Here is a 17,177-nt window from a genome sequence, read left to right on the forward strand (position 1 = left end):
CTTGTGCTGCGGCCGCATCATAGGGGCTGGGGGGTGGCCAGAGCACGACCTCACTGAGGGGCTCCCCCTGCTGGGTGTGGACTTGGCTTCCCAAGTGAGTTTTCCCCAGAGGAGGAAGGCTCCTCACCAAACGCCCAGCACCAGACCCCCCGCTGGGTGGTGCCTTCCTGCTGCCGTGACTCCACACCGGGCCTAGGGTCATGTCAGGCCTGGGGTCATGCCAGCTCACGGCTGGACTTTTTCTGGTTTCTGCCCAGGTGGTAAAAGGCAAATCATTCAAGAGACAGCCTCAGACTCTGTTTCCAGAATGGAAAAAGTGTCTCCGGTCTAATTTTCTGTGGCGTTGCACCAGCACACGTGCTCTGCTCGGGAGCCTGGACAAAACCGCACCTTGGACAGCCAACCCGAGTGCACAGGAGAGAAGGCCTGAGCGGGCTTTGTGCTCCCAGGAGCTGGAGGAGAGGGCTGGGCCTGCGTTTCTGACGCCACCAGTGGGAGGGACAGCTGCCCTGCCCTGTGTGGTGGGCCTTGGCCAAGTGGCCAAGAGCCACCTGCAGCCTCTGCAGGACCACCGTCCACCCTCGTCCCTGTGACATCACGGGTGCCAGGGCGGGGCTCAGAGGAAGCCCCCAAGAAGACAGCGGGGCCCAGGCTCCTGTCCCCCAAAGGGATGAACCTCATCAACGTCACACTGGGGTCTGAAGAGGCGCTGGACGAGGGGCCTCACTTCCAAGAGCTGGTCAGCAGTTTCTGAGCTGCTGGTCTTTAATGTCTCCGAAACTGGGCAGGTTCCAGGTCTCCCGCAGAGGTTTCTGGGGTTGCCTCTCCAAGGCCGCCTGCTGGTGGCCTGGAAGCCAAGCTTCCCTCTGGCTCAGAACCAGAAAAGCAGGGGCCTGGGAGGGGCGTGGGCTGGGGGTGCACGTCCACCTGGCGTGATCATCGCCCCTGCAAAAAGCGTTAGGCTCTGTTTAAAATGAGGCCGTTCTGCTGAGCTCTGATCTCCCCTGCCAGGCATCTGTGCTGAAGCAAACTGTGCCAGCGTTTGGACTGTAAATGAGAAACTGCGACCTAAAACGTTTTTATAGGCTTAAATGTTTTGGTGAAAACACTTCTCGAGAAGCGTCTATGAGAGTGCGCCTCCTGCGTAAGCCTGAGCTGCTTGGGTCACCCTGCTCGCCCTCTGGGCTCCCGGGCTGCTCGTGTTCTAACCACGTGTTCCCTCCTCAAACCCAGCACCCTGGGCTAACGGGAAAGCCTCCGACGGAACCGAGCCACCCCGAGGACGCCGCCCTCCTGCTAAGAAAGGCAGGCGCGTTGTGGGGAAGGGTGGAGGCCCCGCGACCAGTGGGAGGGAGGCTCCAGCTGAGTCGGTCTGAGGACAGGCCCCGCGGAGACTCCGGGCAGTGGAGACATTTCCATTGTGAGTCTGAGCCGCAGGAAAAGGCCTTGGACCGCGAGGGCAGGTTTTAAGTGACATCTGCTTAAAATATGTCACAACTTCCTTTTCTGGGATGGATGGAATGTGGTTGGCCACTCTCCGCGGAGTGAAAAAAGATGGGAAAGGCCCAGAGGGTGCAGCCCCCATGCCCGCGCCAGGGCCCAGGTGCAGACCGTGCAGTTTCACCTGGGACAGTGCGTGCTGCTGCCAGCACACTCGTGTCTCTGCTGTGCCCGAAGGGACCGCTCTGCGGGGTGACTGATGCTGGCATTGAGCTGCCATCGCTGTGATTCTGGAATCCCTCTTTCCCATTAAAAAAAGAATTAAAACAAACCCCATGTCTTGCCCCTTTGCCTGCGGCGGATCGGAGTGCCTCAGGAGAAATCGGGGCCCTTCAGGGTCCCACAGCCCCGCGAGCCCCACAGGCTGTGCTCTCTCACTTTGAAACCCCCTTGGAGAAGCAGCTAACACAGGGCGAGCCCCTCTGTAATGGTGAGCTTCTTCCCTGGATTTTTTAAATTATGGTAAAACACATAAAATTTACTGTCTTCGCCAGTTGTAAGTGCACAGTTCAGCGGCACTGGGCGCATTCATAGTGTTGTGCAGCCGTCCCACCTCCCACCTCTGCACCCCTTCCCATCTTGTAAACTGGAGCTCTGCACCCACTGAACACCAAGCCCCGCCCCAGCCCCGCCGTCTACTCTCCGTCTAAGTACCTCGTGGAAGAGGAATCACACAGTTCCGTCTTTGGGGGCTGATTCACCTCACTGAGCACTGTGTCCCCCAGGTTGATTCGTGCTGCAGCTGGACCCAGAACTTCCTTCCCTTTGAGGGACGAGAGGTGTTCCATCAAGTCTGTCACCTCAAGTTGCTTCCCCGGTCGCCAGGTGATGGACACCACTGTGGCTGTGAACAGGGACGCCGTGGACATGGCTGCACACACATCTCTTCCAGGCCCTGCTTTCAGTTCTTCTGGGTGTGTGCCCAGCCTTCAGTGCACTTTAACATGTGGGTTCATCTTTCTGTAAGCTGCTTTTTACGCAGGTGTGTAAAATTTAGCTCATTCAATGGAGATATGCCTGTGATTACTCTTTTTCAAATTGATAACCAGTGTTCTCTCCAGATCAGTTTTCTGCTAATAAAAGTCTGCAATGAGGGAGAGAGAGAGAGCAGGGAGGGAGGGGAGCTTTGGACACCTCTGTGGTCTCCCAGCCCAGGCTTCCGTTCTGTTCTGCTTTTCCTGAGCTGAGCCCCAGCCTGGGGACCTGTGTGTCCTGCCAGCACGTTCGCTCCCACCGGTCTTCCCCTCGCCTCCCGGCTCCCACCCGCCAGACACAGGAGTCAGGTTCCTTCTGTGAGCGCAGGCCTGGTTCTGGAGTCCGACGCCGCCTGGCCTTGGGCCCCAGGTTCTCCATCAGTGATGACAGACTCTGTATGGCATCTGGGCTCAGCAGTGGTGGAGTTCCTACAGCTCCACTTGGAACCTTTCCAGACCCTCAGGCCCCTTCTCGAGTCTTTGCCTTGGCCCCCAGCTCTGCGGCCACCAAGGCCCCCACTCCTCGTCGAGGTGACAGGCCTCAATCAGGCCACCAGGACTGTCACCACAGAGCTCACGCCCTCCACGTCTCCCACCTCAAACCTTGCACCTTATTACAGCCAGGGCGGCTGGGGGTCTGTGTCATCCAGGTACTTGGGGCCAGAGGGGCACTGGGCCCAGTGGGGGTCCAGGCTCGCGACCCTGGCTGTGCTCCTTGTCCAGCCCCCGTCCCCACACGAGGACACGTGGTCTCCACGCTCCCCTGCTCTCTGCCTTCCTGGAGCCTCTGGCTCGTCCCACCCCACCCCCACCCCCGGGTCTGAGGTAGCACATAACCCTCTAACCCTGAACCCTTTCTCTCCCTTGCTCACTAAACTGGGCTTTGCCGTTTCTGTCTGGAGGGTGGGAACTGCAGCACAGAAGTATGTCATCTTGCACACGTACTTTTAAAGGTCCAGTTGTGCCCCAGTGTGGTGACAGAAAAGAATGCAAACCAGAGAAGCTCCCACCAATGTGCCTGGGACGCACCTGCTCGGATCTGCCACAGCAGTTCCAGGGACCGGGAATTCCGGAGAGGATAGCGGTGCTGGAAACACCGGCTTATTGGGAGAACTTTGGGTTTTGTGATGCTGGTAAATTTTACTAGCCTGTTAATTCTTTGGGACCAGGTAATATGTTTATTATCTAATTTATTATTTTTTCAACAAAACTGCTGAATGCATCGTATGTCCCCCCACGCATTCTAAACCAATTAACAGGAAAAACGCCCACTGATGCAGTATGGCTGTGTGACACCACAATCTGTCCCCACAAGGCAATTTGTTATGACACAAATCTGCGCCCTCCAAACTGCAACACTTCATGATGTGGGCAAATTCTGTGTCTCCGGGGTCTTCACTCCAATTGTTTTCCCCATGAAAAAGCTGGCATTTAAAATAGAAGGTGACTAAAGTACGTGTCTGTGCAATTTTCACGCGGGGCACTGTAATCCCGAAAAAGTAGAACATATTGAGAGAAGACCTGGAGTTAGGAAACCAGAATTCAGATGCCTTTTCTCCAGTAACCAACTAGTTACTCAGCCGCTCTGAATGTCAGGTTCCTCACCTAGAAAACAGGGCAATACGACCTCTCCCCTCACAGGCTTGTCACTAAATAAAGTAAGACACTGAGGTGAGCATTCCTTGAGGACAGTGGAGGGGAAGGTGGGACCAGGAGCAGGGAGAGGGTGGAGGACACGGAGTGACTCCCTACTCAAGTTTATTCCCCAAATCCTGATTTCTGGGCTTCAAAATTGTTAGCTAAGCCCCACAAATCGCCGTTTGCCCCCAAAGATCCTCCCGGTCCCCCAGCCCATCTGCTCCTACTGGGTGCATGGAACAGACAACGCAGCATGCACACCGTGGGCCTCTGACTCCACAGAGGGTGGCTTCCTGGCTGCATCTCCAGCATGAGAGGGTTCCAGGTTCTTCAACCTACACAGCCACCCACGAGCGCAGAGCAAAATCAGAGGCCTCCTGCTTCAGAGGCCGGGGGAAGACAAGCGGGCTGGGATCACTCTCTGCCGATCAGCAGGCGGAGGCCTCCAATCCATTCGTGAGATGACAGTTCGTTACTGGAAATGGAGTTTCCAGCACGGCCGCGGTGCAGGGACTTTTACCAACTCTCCCTGCAGCAGTTCAGCCAGCCCCCTTCCCAGACCTCAGCCGAGGCCCAGCGCCCCGCAGCCTTGCCGTTTTCACACAGCCCTTGTGCGTGCTAGCTACTTAACGATTTTCTTTAATCTAGTTTTAAGTGTGATCCTTTTCAAAAAGAAGTATCCTTAAGTAAAACTACTAATGTCACGGGCTGAATGTATTTGTTATATTTTTTCTTTACACATTCGAACAAATACCTAATAACTGTATAACGAGTGAAAGAAAACACGCTTGTCCATTTGCCATCTTTTGCGCCAAAGGATGCAGTGTAGCAGTTTGGGGAGCGTGCTTGAGGAAACAACGCTGGCCTTTGCAGAAGCTCAGAGGAGCGGGCCTGGCTCTCGGCGGCAGCGGTGGGAGCCATAGTCCTGGAATCAGCCCCCGCCGGCCGTGTCGTGCACGACTCTGGGATGAGACTTGGGCGGATGGAGTCTACGAAGGGATGTCTCCATCTAGTGGCCGTGACCTCCTGTTACACCGAGAAGCAAGCTCCTGCCCCAGCAGTGGGCACCGTGTTTCCTTTGGGGGGAGAGAAAAAACTCTTGAATTAGACCGTACTGACGGTTGCATACCTTTTTGAATACACTAAAAACCACTGGATTGTACACTTTAAAGGGATGAGTTACACGGTAGAAGCTACATCACAATTTTCAAGAAAGAACTACTGTGAAAGGATTCAAAATGAACAGAAAGAGAAAATATTGTCTGTGCCTCTTAGTGAAATGAAATCACCTAAAGCACGGTGGGGTGCCCTTTCCTTTGGGGACATCTGGCTTGGAGACATGACGTTTACATCCAGGGGCCAGAAGTCTTAAACACAAAACCTATTCTTTTATTTGTTTGTTTGTGAACCACAGCTACACTTCCTATTAGACACCATTTTCCCAGGAGTCCTTTATTTGATACTCTAAAAAGTTGCTTCTTTTTAGGGCCATTTCACCCCAACAAGTGTTTTCAAGCTGCAATTAAACGGATCTGAAATGTGCAGCATGTGCCTTCGCCGGCGCTTCGCGGTGGAGTTTGTGGGTGTGGTTAGATGACGATGTTTCATTTGAGGGGGAGGCCAAGACACACCGGCTGCTTGATGGAAACTGTGTGTCACCACAAGACCCTGCACCAGGCACTTCAGCACAATGTGCTCCTCACAGACACACTTACCAAACAGAACGCGCCACAGAGTCCCACTAGTGCTCTCAGCACACGCCAACTCAGGAATCCGCCCCGTAACTCACAGGGGCTGATCAGTGCAATTATCTTGTAAAGGTCTTTGTCAGTGGATTCAAAATAACCAGAAACAGTAATTATTATTATTTAGGATTCAACTGTTAATTTTCCAGCTGAGATGCAGCCTCAGCCTCACGCAGCTACAGGTGTGGATGAAGCAGAAAACAAAGCCTTCTGTGTGCAGTACATTTCCTGGGAGGGAGAACACTGAGCGAGGCCTCTCACCCTGCAAGAAGCTGGAGTCTGCAAGGAGTGCACTAGAAATGTGGCCCCGAGACCTGCAGAGAACCCGGCGTGACCCTCAGGTCTGCCACTGCCACCGCTCTTGTCTTCAGAGCCCTGCGCTAGTCTTCCTCGCCTGAAGCCTGGGAGGCAGTGCCTTCTGAGGGCAGCAGCACCAGCCCCGACCCGCCCCCAGGAGGGCCTTGCTGCCCGGCTGTCCACCCTCAGGGCCTCGGCGAGGGCCACAGCGGGGCCTGAGCAAGGCCGGAGGGAGAGCCCGAGCAGCTTCCCGGGGCAGCCCTGGTGGCCGCGTGCCCTGCAGCAGGGCCAGCTCTGAGCTCTACGTCTCCTTCTGCGGCACCTCACCTCCCACAGCTGCTGGTCCTAAACCCATCCCACCTCCAAGTCCGTCTGCATGTCAGCCAGTCTGTCATGCACAGGACAGCCCTTCACAACAGAGACCTATTCAGCCCGAAACGTCAGTGGTTCTGAAGCTGAGAGGCCCTGAACTGGGCTGACTACAGGAAGGAGAGGGGACACAATTAGCAACGCTGGCAGTGAAAGCGGGTATCACTGCCAACCACGGTAAAATTAAAAGGATTTTAAGGAAACATGAAGAACTTTATACCCATGAAGATGAGATGGACAAGCTCCTGGGAAGACACAAGTGATCAAAACTGACTCAAGAAGAAACAGAAACCCTGAATGGCCCTGCAGCCAGTAAAGAAGTCCAACTGGTGGCCTTAAACCTTCCCACAAAGGAAAGCTCGGTCCCTGGCAGCTGCAGTGGGGAGTGACGCTGGATGTTTAAAGGAAGCCCTTTCAGAAAGGAGTCACAGGAGGCAGTGACACTTCCCGACTTGTTCTAGGAGGCAGCGGCACCCTGGCACCAACGCCAGATGAAACATTGCAAGAAAACTTCACATCAGGATCTTTCGTGAACATTGACATAAGAACCCTTGACAAAATATTAGCAAACTGAATCCAACAGCATATGAGAAGGGTTACAAACCATGACAACTGGAGTTTACCCCAGGAATTCAGGTTGGATTAACATCCGAAAATCAATCAATCAATAGATGTGGAAAAATATCACCAACAAAATCCAGCACCTCTGCATGACAAAACAAGTAAGTCGGGGAAAAGGAGAAGAAAGGAGCACCCGCACCCTGTCAGGGACAGGCGGGAGCCCTAGTGAGCTGCGCGCCTTCCTTCCAAGGCCAGGAACGAGGAAGGACAGCTGTTCCTGCTGCATCTGCTCAACACGGTGCGGGAAGTTCGAGGGTGCAATGCTCTCAACCCAAAAAAGGAGGGAAGAGAGTGAGAGAAAGGAAAATAAACTGAAGCATCAATACTGAAAAGAAGAAACAAAGCTGTCTATTTACACATGACCTGATCCTATATATAGAAAGTTCTGAGAAATACACAAAAAAACCATTAGAACTAATAAATGAGCTTATCATGATTGCAGATTGCAAGATCTTTGTGCAAAAATCAATTCTATTTTCACACACAGGTGATGCTTGAACAACACGGGTTTGAACTGTGCAAGTCCACTTACACGCTAATTGTTGTCAATAAATACATATGTGTACTGTGGTGCATCTTCTCTTCCTTATATATTTTAAACATTTTCTTTTCTCTAGCTCACTTTTTGTAAGAATTCAATATATAATACATGTAACATACAAAATATGTGTTAACCAACTGCTGATGTTATCAGGAAGGACTCCAGTCAACAGTAGGCGATCAGTAATCAAGGTTCTGGGGCGTCACAAGCTGTATGCAGATTTTTGACTGTACGGGGGTTGTGACCCTAACCCCTGTGTTGTTCAGGGGTCAACTGCACTGTCATCAAACAACCCGAATATGAAACTGAGAAAACAATTCCGTTTATGATAGCATCAAGAATAAAAAAATACTTGGTATTAAAGTAAAAAGATTTGTTCACTGAGAACTATAAAACACTGCTGAGAGAAATTCTAGAAAATTCAAGGAAATGGAGAGACAGTCCATGCTCATAGATTGACTCAACATCATTTATACGTCGATCCCCCCAAATTGCTAGAGATTCAACACAATCATGATCAACATCCCAGCATGTTTGTGTAGAAGTTGACAAACTGATCCTATTAATTATATGGACATGAAAAGGGCCTAGAATAGCCAAAACAATTTTGAAAAAGAACAAAGCTGGAGAATTTACACCACTGGATTTCAAACTTGCCGTGAAGCTACAGTGGTCAAGGTCATCCGGTGTGGGCGTGAGGACAGACACAAAGATCAATGGAGCAGAACTTCTAGGATGTTCGTGGTCTATGTCGTAAAGTCTAACACAAACAGCATTTTAAAGAGCCATCATAGAGAGACTTCTTTCTGTTAGGGGCTCTCTCAGCCCCATGGCATATTCTTGCATCCGCCTTGTGCAGGAACCAAGCAGAGAGCGGGCTGACGGCAGTGACACCAAACTACCCTCTGCTCTGAATTTTGCTGTGATGGTCATCTCGGGACCTGCTGGTTATACACTCCCTCCCCAGGGCTGTAATGGAAACTTGGTCAGTCGTAAGATGAAAGGCAGAATAGAAGGTAATTTGTACATAAATTACACGTGGAATTTATGCAGGAAGATTATTCCCTACAACACAACCCTTAACCTTTTTTCATCATGAAGGTTTCCAAACATCTGCAAAAATACAGATGTCCCCGGCACCCCTCTCCAGCAACTACCAGCACAGAAGCTGTCCTGCTCCAGTCACACCTGCCATTCCCAAACCCAACTACTAAGAAACAAACCCCAGGTATCACACTGCTTCGTCTGCAAATATTTCAGCACACATCTTTAAACAGTGACGATTCTTCTTAAACCGATAGTCAAAGACTCATCAGTAATCTCCTAGAGGAACTAAAACAAATAAACAGCAGAAATAGTCTGTAAGCTGCACGGACTCTGCTTTCAGCCTATAAAGCTGAGCATTCTCTTTTAAAACCCTTTTTACGCCATCTGATGATGTAAAAGTAAATGAATCTCATGCTTATTATTGTTTTTAATTTCATCTTCCCAGCAGCAAAACAAACATCATAATTTGCAGTGGTCAGGGGTCTGCTGTCCTGCTGTGCCAGAGGGAACCTGAGGTGAAATGACACGGCGGCACCCATGAACTCACCAGTCCCCTGGGACGCACGGGTGCTTCTCCTGTGACAGCCTCAGACCTGGAAGAGCTGACCCCGAGCCCCGGAGAAAGGCTCGCTGTCCAGTCCTGAACCTGATGAAGCGAATTTTCAAATGAAAACTTTCAGCTTGGAGATGGGAATCAGATTTACTCTAAAATACGTTTCCTCCACACCTGACTTGAAATACTGACTTAAAAAGTTAAACCCAAACCATTTGGGAAGGCTCAGGTAGTCAAGGCTTCATGTCATCTCTGTGTGTTAGCAATTTGCCCAGTGAAAATTCTGAGACATATCAAAGCATTCTGTGTCCTGTCACCAGAGACATAATCAGGAAATTCCAGTGGAGCCAATCCCAGATGTCACAGCGTTCCCTTCACCAGGAAGCACAACAGAGTGTGGGAGGAATTACAGTCTGTTTCGCCTCCACGGTTACCCAGCTGCTCCAAAGTGCGGAGGTGTTCCTGGGAAAGTCGCTGTTGGGACAAGACCATCCTAGAAGATCTCCTCAGGGGGCGTGAGGGGTTCTTACGTAAAGCCTCTATTCTGGTAGATTTGTGGGATTATTTAAAGGGAATATTTCTGATTGACAGTTAGCAATCAGCCGCCTGCATAGCACACCAGCTGCTCCCACGAGTAGCAAAGCCACAGATGTCGGCTCTGTCCCCCAGGACTCTCCCTTCCCCAGAGAGCACATGCACCTTTCAGCTTTCCCAGCTGTCTTTTCCTGTCCAAAGTGCATACCATGGGTACAACTTCCCCATTTAAGAAGTGGTAGAATGTTCCTTTTAGCCAAAATACATTTGTTTTCATTATTCCTCTCTTCTCAAGGAGCCCTCTGAATGAAAGTGCAGTGCTGTGCAGCCAAGCCCCCGGGAGGGGTGAACAGTCAGCAGCCGATTAAGCCACACCAGTCCCAGTGCTTACACGCCGTGTAGGACAGACTTAACTGGTGTGTGCATCGCGCTGAACAGGACCTCTGTTCTAAAGTGAGCCATCCCACAGGAACATCCTATACGCAGATGCGCTGGGTGTTTGTAGAAACCGTGTCTTACGGAGCCTTCTCCTTCGATTGACTTAGAATTCGAATGTCACAAGGGTCTCTTCCTAGACATGTCAACAGTGCTCTTCCCCCAGCAGAAACCTTCCCTAGCACCCCCTTTTCGTCCGCCCCACTCATCAGAATAAAAGGGACAGTCCCTTCCTGAGAGTGGTTTCAGAAACTGAGGACAAGGGACCAAGTATTACCCCATATCACTCAGGAAATTCCAAAGGTTTTGGGGGCTGTGGTCCAGGAACTGTGGATGAAGACTAAATATATATTTGTCCTATAAATCACAATGTCACAAAGGTAAAATTTCAACGTGATCACCAATAGAAAAAAAATGGAATAAGAAAAAATAAAATAGGAAGATAAACAGAAAAGCAGATCTCATATCTCCAAAGGTAAAAAAAAAGATGATAAAGGAGAAAAGATACCCATAGGAAAACTGGAAGATTAACTCTAACCGCACTGAACTTTCCAGCGAAACATCAGGGATTGTCACAATGAATCATCAGAGTCTAGTTATATGTCATTTATGAGAAGAATATCTAAACTTAAGGTATAGGAAAACTAAAAGTAATGGGTGGGTATAGCTCAGAGGAGTGCATGCTCCTGGGTTCAATTCCCAGTAATGCCATTAAAAAAAAAAAAAAAAGATTTAAAAGTAAAGGTGACATATATACCAGGCAAGCACTTATTAAAAGTTAAGATAGTGATACTTCAAACAAAATACATTTTAAGATACATTTTAAGAAATAAGCATTATTCAGGATACAAAGAGCTCTACATGACAAAAAAGTTTCAATTCACCGAGGACACAAAAATTTTTCATGTGTATGCCTTTAATAACAATCTCTGCCCCCCATTTATGGATATATTGTACAATTATATGTGTTTGTGTGTTATGTACACACACACAACTAATAAAACTACAGGGGAAAAATTGGCAAATCCACTAACGGTTGAGATTTAGACATCTTTCTCTCGATCACTGGTCAATCAGAAAAAAAGTAAACATGGGAAATTTTAGTAACACATTCAACAAGCTTAATTTATTGGGTAGATCTAAAACCCTGAATCAAATAAGGAAAGAAGACGCATTCTTTTGAAGCACATATTAACCACATACTGGATTATGCTAATTGCATTAAATTTCAGAGAACTAGTGTCATTCAGATGATGTTATCTAGCCATAATGGAATTAACTTAGAAATCAACAATAAAAAGATGGAGAAAAGTTCCCATGCATTTGGACATTTTAAAATATACTGAAGTACCTCATTTTTCAAAGAAAAAGGTCATAATGGATATAAATGAATAATCAAATGACTGATAATGAAAAAACTACATATCAAAACTAGTGAGATGAAGCAAACGTGATACTTGGTGCTACTTATGGCATTAAAGTTTTACTTAAAAAGAAGATAGGCTAAAATTAATGCCTTAAACATCCAACTTAAGATGGTGGAAAGAAACAATGAATGCAAATAAATTGACAAAATTCCTAGAAAATGCAATTTCCAAAAATGACTCAAGATGAAATAGAAGGTTTGAAAAGACCTGTAACTAGGGCAGAAATTTAATCATCAGGGTAAAACCTTCCCACAAAGAAACACCAAGGCCAGAGGTGATAAAGGCTACTTACACACATTTTTCAAGAAATAGATCATTCCACACTTAATACAAACTCTTTCAAAAATGAAAATAGAAACACAAAAGAGGGAAAGCTCCCCAGCTCATCTCAAGAAACATATTGGCCTTGATACCAAATTAAATAAGGCTAATACAGAAGAGGAAGCTTATGGCCTGTTCTCACTCATAAACATGGATGTGAAAATATTAAGTAAAATATTAGCTAATTAAATCTAGTGACTGTATTGGGTTTATCCCAGGAATGCATAATTTAATTTAATTATATACATAGAACTCATATGTATGTACGTGTGTATGTGCATGTGTGTATGTGTATGAATATGTATGGTTTTAACAAGAGAAAGGCTGTATGATCACCGCAAAAGATGCAGAAAACATCTGGTAAACTCTAAAATAGCTGTAAGACTCTCTTGAGAGATGAAGAATAGATCGAAGTTTCTTTAACCTGATAACAGATGTACATCAAACATCTCTCCTGATGGGGAAATGTTAGAAACATTCCCTTTAAAATCTGGAACAAGACAAGGATCCCCGATAACTGATCCTGTTCATCACACTTGGAAAGGAAGTAATAAAAATTATTTGTAAATGATATAAAGTTCTACATAGGAAACTCCAAAGCATCTACTGGTATGCTATTTGAAATAAAAGAACTTATTAAGGTAAGTGGTTATAAAGTCAGTTCACAAAAATCAATTGCATTTTAATATACCACCACCAATTAGAAAATGTTAATTTTTAAAAAGTGTCATATATCAACAAAGGTATCAGTAACCAAAAAAATGAAGTAATTAGAAATAAATCTAACAAAAAATGTGCAGGTCCTATAAGCAGAATGTTATAAAATCTTAGAAGATTTTGAAAGGTCCCTAAATAAATGGAGTGCTATACTGTGTTCATGAATGAGAAAATTCAAATCACAAAAAAAAGTCACTTCTCAAACTGAACTATAGATTCCATATAGTTCTGCTCAAAACTCTTAACAGGTTTAATCAATAAATTTGACACTCTAATTCTAAAATTTGTTAAACAACAAAGGCCAAGACTAGCCACAAAGCTTCTAAAGAAACTTCTAAAGAAGTGAACTATTGGGGGGGGGGGGGTGGCACATGCCATCCCAAATATCATGCCTTATTATGAAGCTATAGCAATTAATGCAAGAACAAACCAGAGTAGAAAGTCCAAAATGGGCTCGTATATCTATAGAGATTTACTGTGTATCAGAGGTGGCACCACAGCTCAGGGAGAACGAGATACACTTTTCAGTATGTAGTGCTTGGACAACGGTTACCCACATGGGGAAGAAATCAGACCCCTGCCTCACATCATATACAAAACATCCATTTCTTATTATTCAAAGACTTAGTTGTGAAATGCAAACTTCTACAAGTTTTGGAAGTAAAAAGGAAGCTAGCTTAATAACCTCAGATTAGGAAATGCTTTCTTAAAATTAAGGACTTTATTCTCAAAATATCATGAAAAAGACCAGCCAAAAATTGGTAATGTGGGTAACATATAGACAATAAAGAATCTATATTCAGAAACCATAAGGAACTATCATTGCTCAAAAAGAAAAAGACAAACAGCCCAACAGAAATTTGAGAAACAAACTTGAATAGGCTTTTCACAGAAAACACAAAAGGTAAATAAAAAATAGGAAAACATACTAAGCCAAAATGGCTATTAGAAGAGTGCAAATTAAAGCCACAATTTAATTTTAACACAGATTTTCATTCACATTGGCAGAGATTAGTAAGTCTGGTAACACCAAGTTGTTAATGATGCAGTGGGAGTATAAACTGAGACAACCATTTGGGCATTATTTCATAAATCTGGGCATTTGCAATATTCTAATTCAGCAGTTCCACATTTAGGTATATACCCTCAGACTTTTTAACTCGTGCACCAAGAAACATGCAGGATGTTCACTGCAGCAATTTTCATAATACCAAAAAGTGAAAACAATCTAAATGTCCACTGACAAGATAATGGATAAATATATCCTGTTACATTCACACAGTGAGCTATTATATAGAAGTCACAATAAACTATAGCCATATAAAATAATAAAATTTGCATACATAGTGATGAATAAAAAAGCCAAGACACATTAAAAAACATAACGTGATTCACTTTTATAAACCTCAAAAACAAGCATGGTAAACAGTACCTTTGTTCATACATATGTACAAATGCAGCAAGACACCAAATAAAAGGAGAGACAAGCATGAGACTGAGGATGGCAGATACCCCTGGTTGGAGATCAAGGAGATAAGATGGATGGTAAGCAGCACATAGGTTGTTCTAACAATATGGGTAATATTCAAGATTTTAGGTCAGCAGAAAGGCTCATTTTAGGATTACACAGCCTTTGGTATGTACATAATTTATATCGTTTTTAAATGGAGGGAAAGAAGAACAAAGGGAGAGAGCGATCCAACTAAAGACAATGACACGTCTACACGGAGATATTTTAAGGGTTTGGTTCCAGACTACTGCAATAAAGTGAATATCACAAGGCTCACAAGTTTTTTGGTTACCCAGTGCATATAAAAGTTATGCCTACATTGTACTGTACCGCAGTCCATTAAATGTGTAATAGCATTATGTCTCTGAAAAGTGTACGTATCCTAACTTAAAAATACTTTATTGCTAAAAAAGCACTAACCATCATCTGAGCCTTCAGTGAGTCGTAATCTTTTTGCTGGTGGTGTATCTGGCCTTGAGGTTGTTGGCTGTTGACTGACCAGCGTGGTGGTTGCTGGAGGCTGGGGTGATTCTGGCAATTTCTTAAAATAAGACAACAATGAAGTTTGCCACATCAAGTGACTCTTCCTTTCATGAACAATTTCTCTGTAGCAGGCAATGCTGTTTGATAGCAGTTTACCCACAGTAGAACTTCTTTCAAAATTAGAGTCAATCCTCTCAAACCCTGCTGCTGCTTTATCAACTAAATCTATGTAATATTCTAAATCCTTTGTTGTCATTTCAACAACCTTCACAGCATCTTCACCAGTAGATTCCGTCTCAAGGAACCACTTTCTCTGCTCATCCATAAGAAGCAACTCCTCATCCGTTAAAGTTTTGTCATGAGATTGAAGCAATTCAGTCACATCTTCAGGCTCCACGTCTAATTCTAGTTCTCTTGCTATTTCCACCACATCTGCAGTGACTTCCTCCACTGAAGTCTTGAACCCCTCCAATTCATTCATGAGGGTTGGAATCAACTTCTTCCAAACACCTGTTAATGTTGATGTTTGGACCTCTTCCCATGAATCACGAATGTTCTTAATGGCATCTAGAATGGTGAATCCTTTCCAGAAGGTTTTCAGTTTACTTTGCCCAGATCCATCCGAGGAATCACTGTCTATGGCAGCTATAGCTTTACGAAATGTATTTCTTAAATAATAAGACTTGAAAGTTGAAATGACTCCTTGATCCATGGGCTGCAGAATGGATGCTGTATTAGTAGGCACAAAAACAACATTAATCTCATCGTACATCTCCATCAAAGCTCTTGGGTGACCAGGTGCATTGTCAATGAGCAGTAATATTTTGAAAGGAATCTTTTTTTCTGAGCAGAAGGTTTCAACTGTGGGCTTAAAATATTCAGTAAACCATGCTGTAAACAGATGTGCTGTCATCCAGGCTTTGTGGTTCCATTTATAGAGCACAGGCAGAGTAGATTTCGCATAATTCTTAAGGGCCCTAGGATTTTCAGAATGATAAATGAGCATTGGCTTCAACTTTAAGTCACCAGCTGCATTAGCTCCTAACAAGAGAGTCAGCCTGTCCTTTGAAGCTTTGAAGCCAAGCATTGACTTCTCTTCTCTAGCTATGAAAGTCCTAGATGGCATCTTCTTCCAATATAAGGCTGTTTCATCCACATTGAAAATTTGTTGTTTAGTGTAGCCTCCTTCCTTAATGATCTGAGCTAGATCTTCTGGATAACTCGCTGCAGCTTCTCCATCAGCACCTGCTGCTTCACCTTGCACTTTTACATTATGGAGACGGCTTCTTTCCTTAAATCTCATGAACCAGCCTCTGCTGGCTTCAAATTTTTCTTCCGCAGCTTCCTTACCCCTCTCAGCCTTCATCGAGTTGAAGAGAGTTAGGGCCTTGCTCCGAATTAGGCTTTGACTTAAGGGAATGTTGTGGCTGGTTTGATCTTCTATCCAGACAACTAAAACTTTCTCCATATCAGCAATAAGGCTGTTTCGCTTCCTTATCATTCGTGTGTTCACTGGAGTAGCACTTTTAATTTCCTTCAAGAATTTTTCCTTTGCATTCACAACTTGGCTAACTGTTTGGCGCAAGAGGCCTAGCTTTCGGCCTATCTCTGCTTTCGACAAGCCTTCCTCGCTAAGCTTAATCATTTCTAGCTTCTGATTTAAAGTGAGAGACGTGCGGCTCTTCCTTTCACTTGAACCCTTAGAGGCCATTGTAGGGCTACTAACTGGCCTGATTTCAATATTGTTGTGTCTCAGGGGATAGGGAGGTCCCTGGAGAGGAAGCAGGGCAAAGAAACAGCTGGTCCGTGGATGAGTCAGAACACACACATTTATCCATTAAGTCCACTGGCTTACCCAGGCGTGGTTTGCGATGCCCCAAAACAGTTACAATAGTAACATCAAAGACCACCAAGCACAGATCATTGTGACAAACATAGTAACAGTGGAAAAGTTTGAAATATTACCAAAATATCTGAAAGATTACCAAAACGTGACAGATACCGAGGTGAGCAAACGCTGTTGGGAGAAATGGTGCCGACGGACGTGCTCCACCCGAGTTGCCACAAAGCTCCAACTGGTGAAAACTCGGACCCTGCGAAGCGTGGTAGGGCAAAGTGCCGCACACCCTGCAGGTACTACTGCTGGCCTGTCTGCCCCCCTCAAGTTCTGCCAGTTTCTGCCTCATGCCCCCGGGGGCTCACTGTGGGCGCAGGTGCTGTCCCAGGGCGCCCAGAGAAAGCGCAGCCCTTCAGAAATTGAACCCGGAAAGGCCCTGAGGGAGCCGCGGAACACCACGCCACTCCTCCGGATCTGCTGCCCCCGCGGCAGCTCCGAGAGCGCGCGGAGGACCAGAACCCGGAAGACCCCAAACACACGCCAGCGCAACGAGGGGCGCCGGCGCCCAGCGGGACCAGAGCCGCACGACGCCCGCGTGGCACGCTGGGAGTCCAAACGCCTGACTGGG

The 17,177-nt window shown here is 46.3% G+C and overlaps 1 long non-coding RNA gene across 1 annotated transcript; it reads right to left on the reverse strand.

Moving 5' to 3' along the window:
• Window positions 1-4,821: 4,821 nt before the first annotated feature.
• LOC123616883 (uncharacterized) lies at window positions 4,822-17,062 on the reverse strand. The gene is made up of 2 exons (XR_006724904.2): window positions 16,715-17,062; window positions 4,822-5,188 (listed from the first exon to the last, which is right to left on the reverse strand). It is a non-coding gene; the product is annotated as an uncharacterized LOC123616883 (long non-coding RNA).
• Between the last annotated feature and the right edge of the window lie 115 nt (window positions 17,063-17,177).

The sequence above is a fragment of the Camelus bactrianus genome, chromosome 30, assembly GCF_048773025.1.
Source record: "Camelus bactrianus isolate YW-2024 breed Bactrian camel chromosome 30, ASM4877302v1, whole genome shotgun sequence".
NCBI classification, from domain to species: Eukaryota; Metazoa; Chordata; class Mammalia; order Artiodactyla; family Camelidae; genus Camelus; species Camelus bactrianus.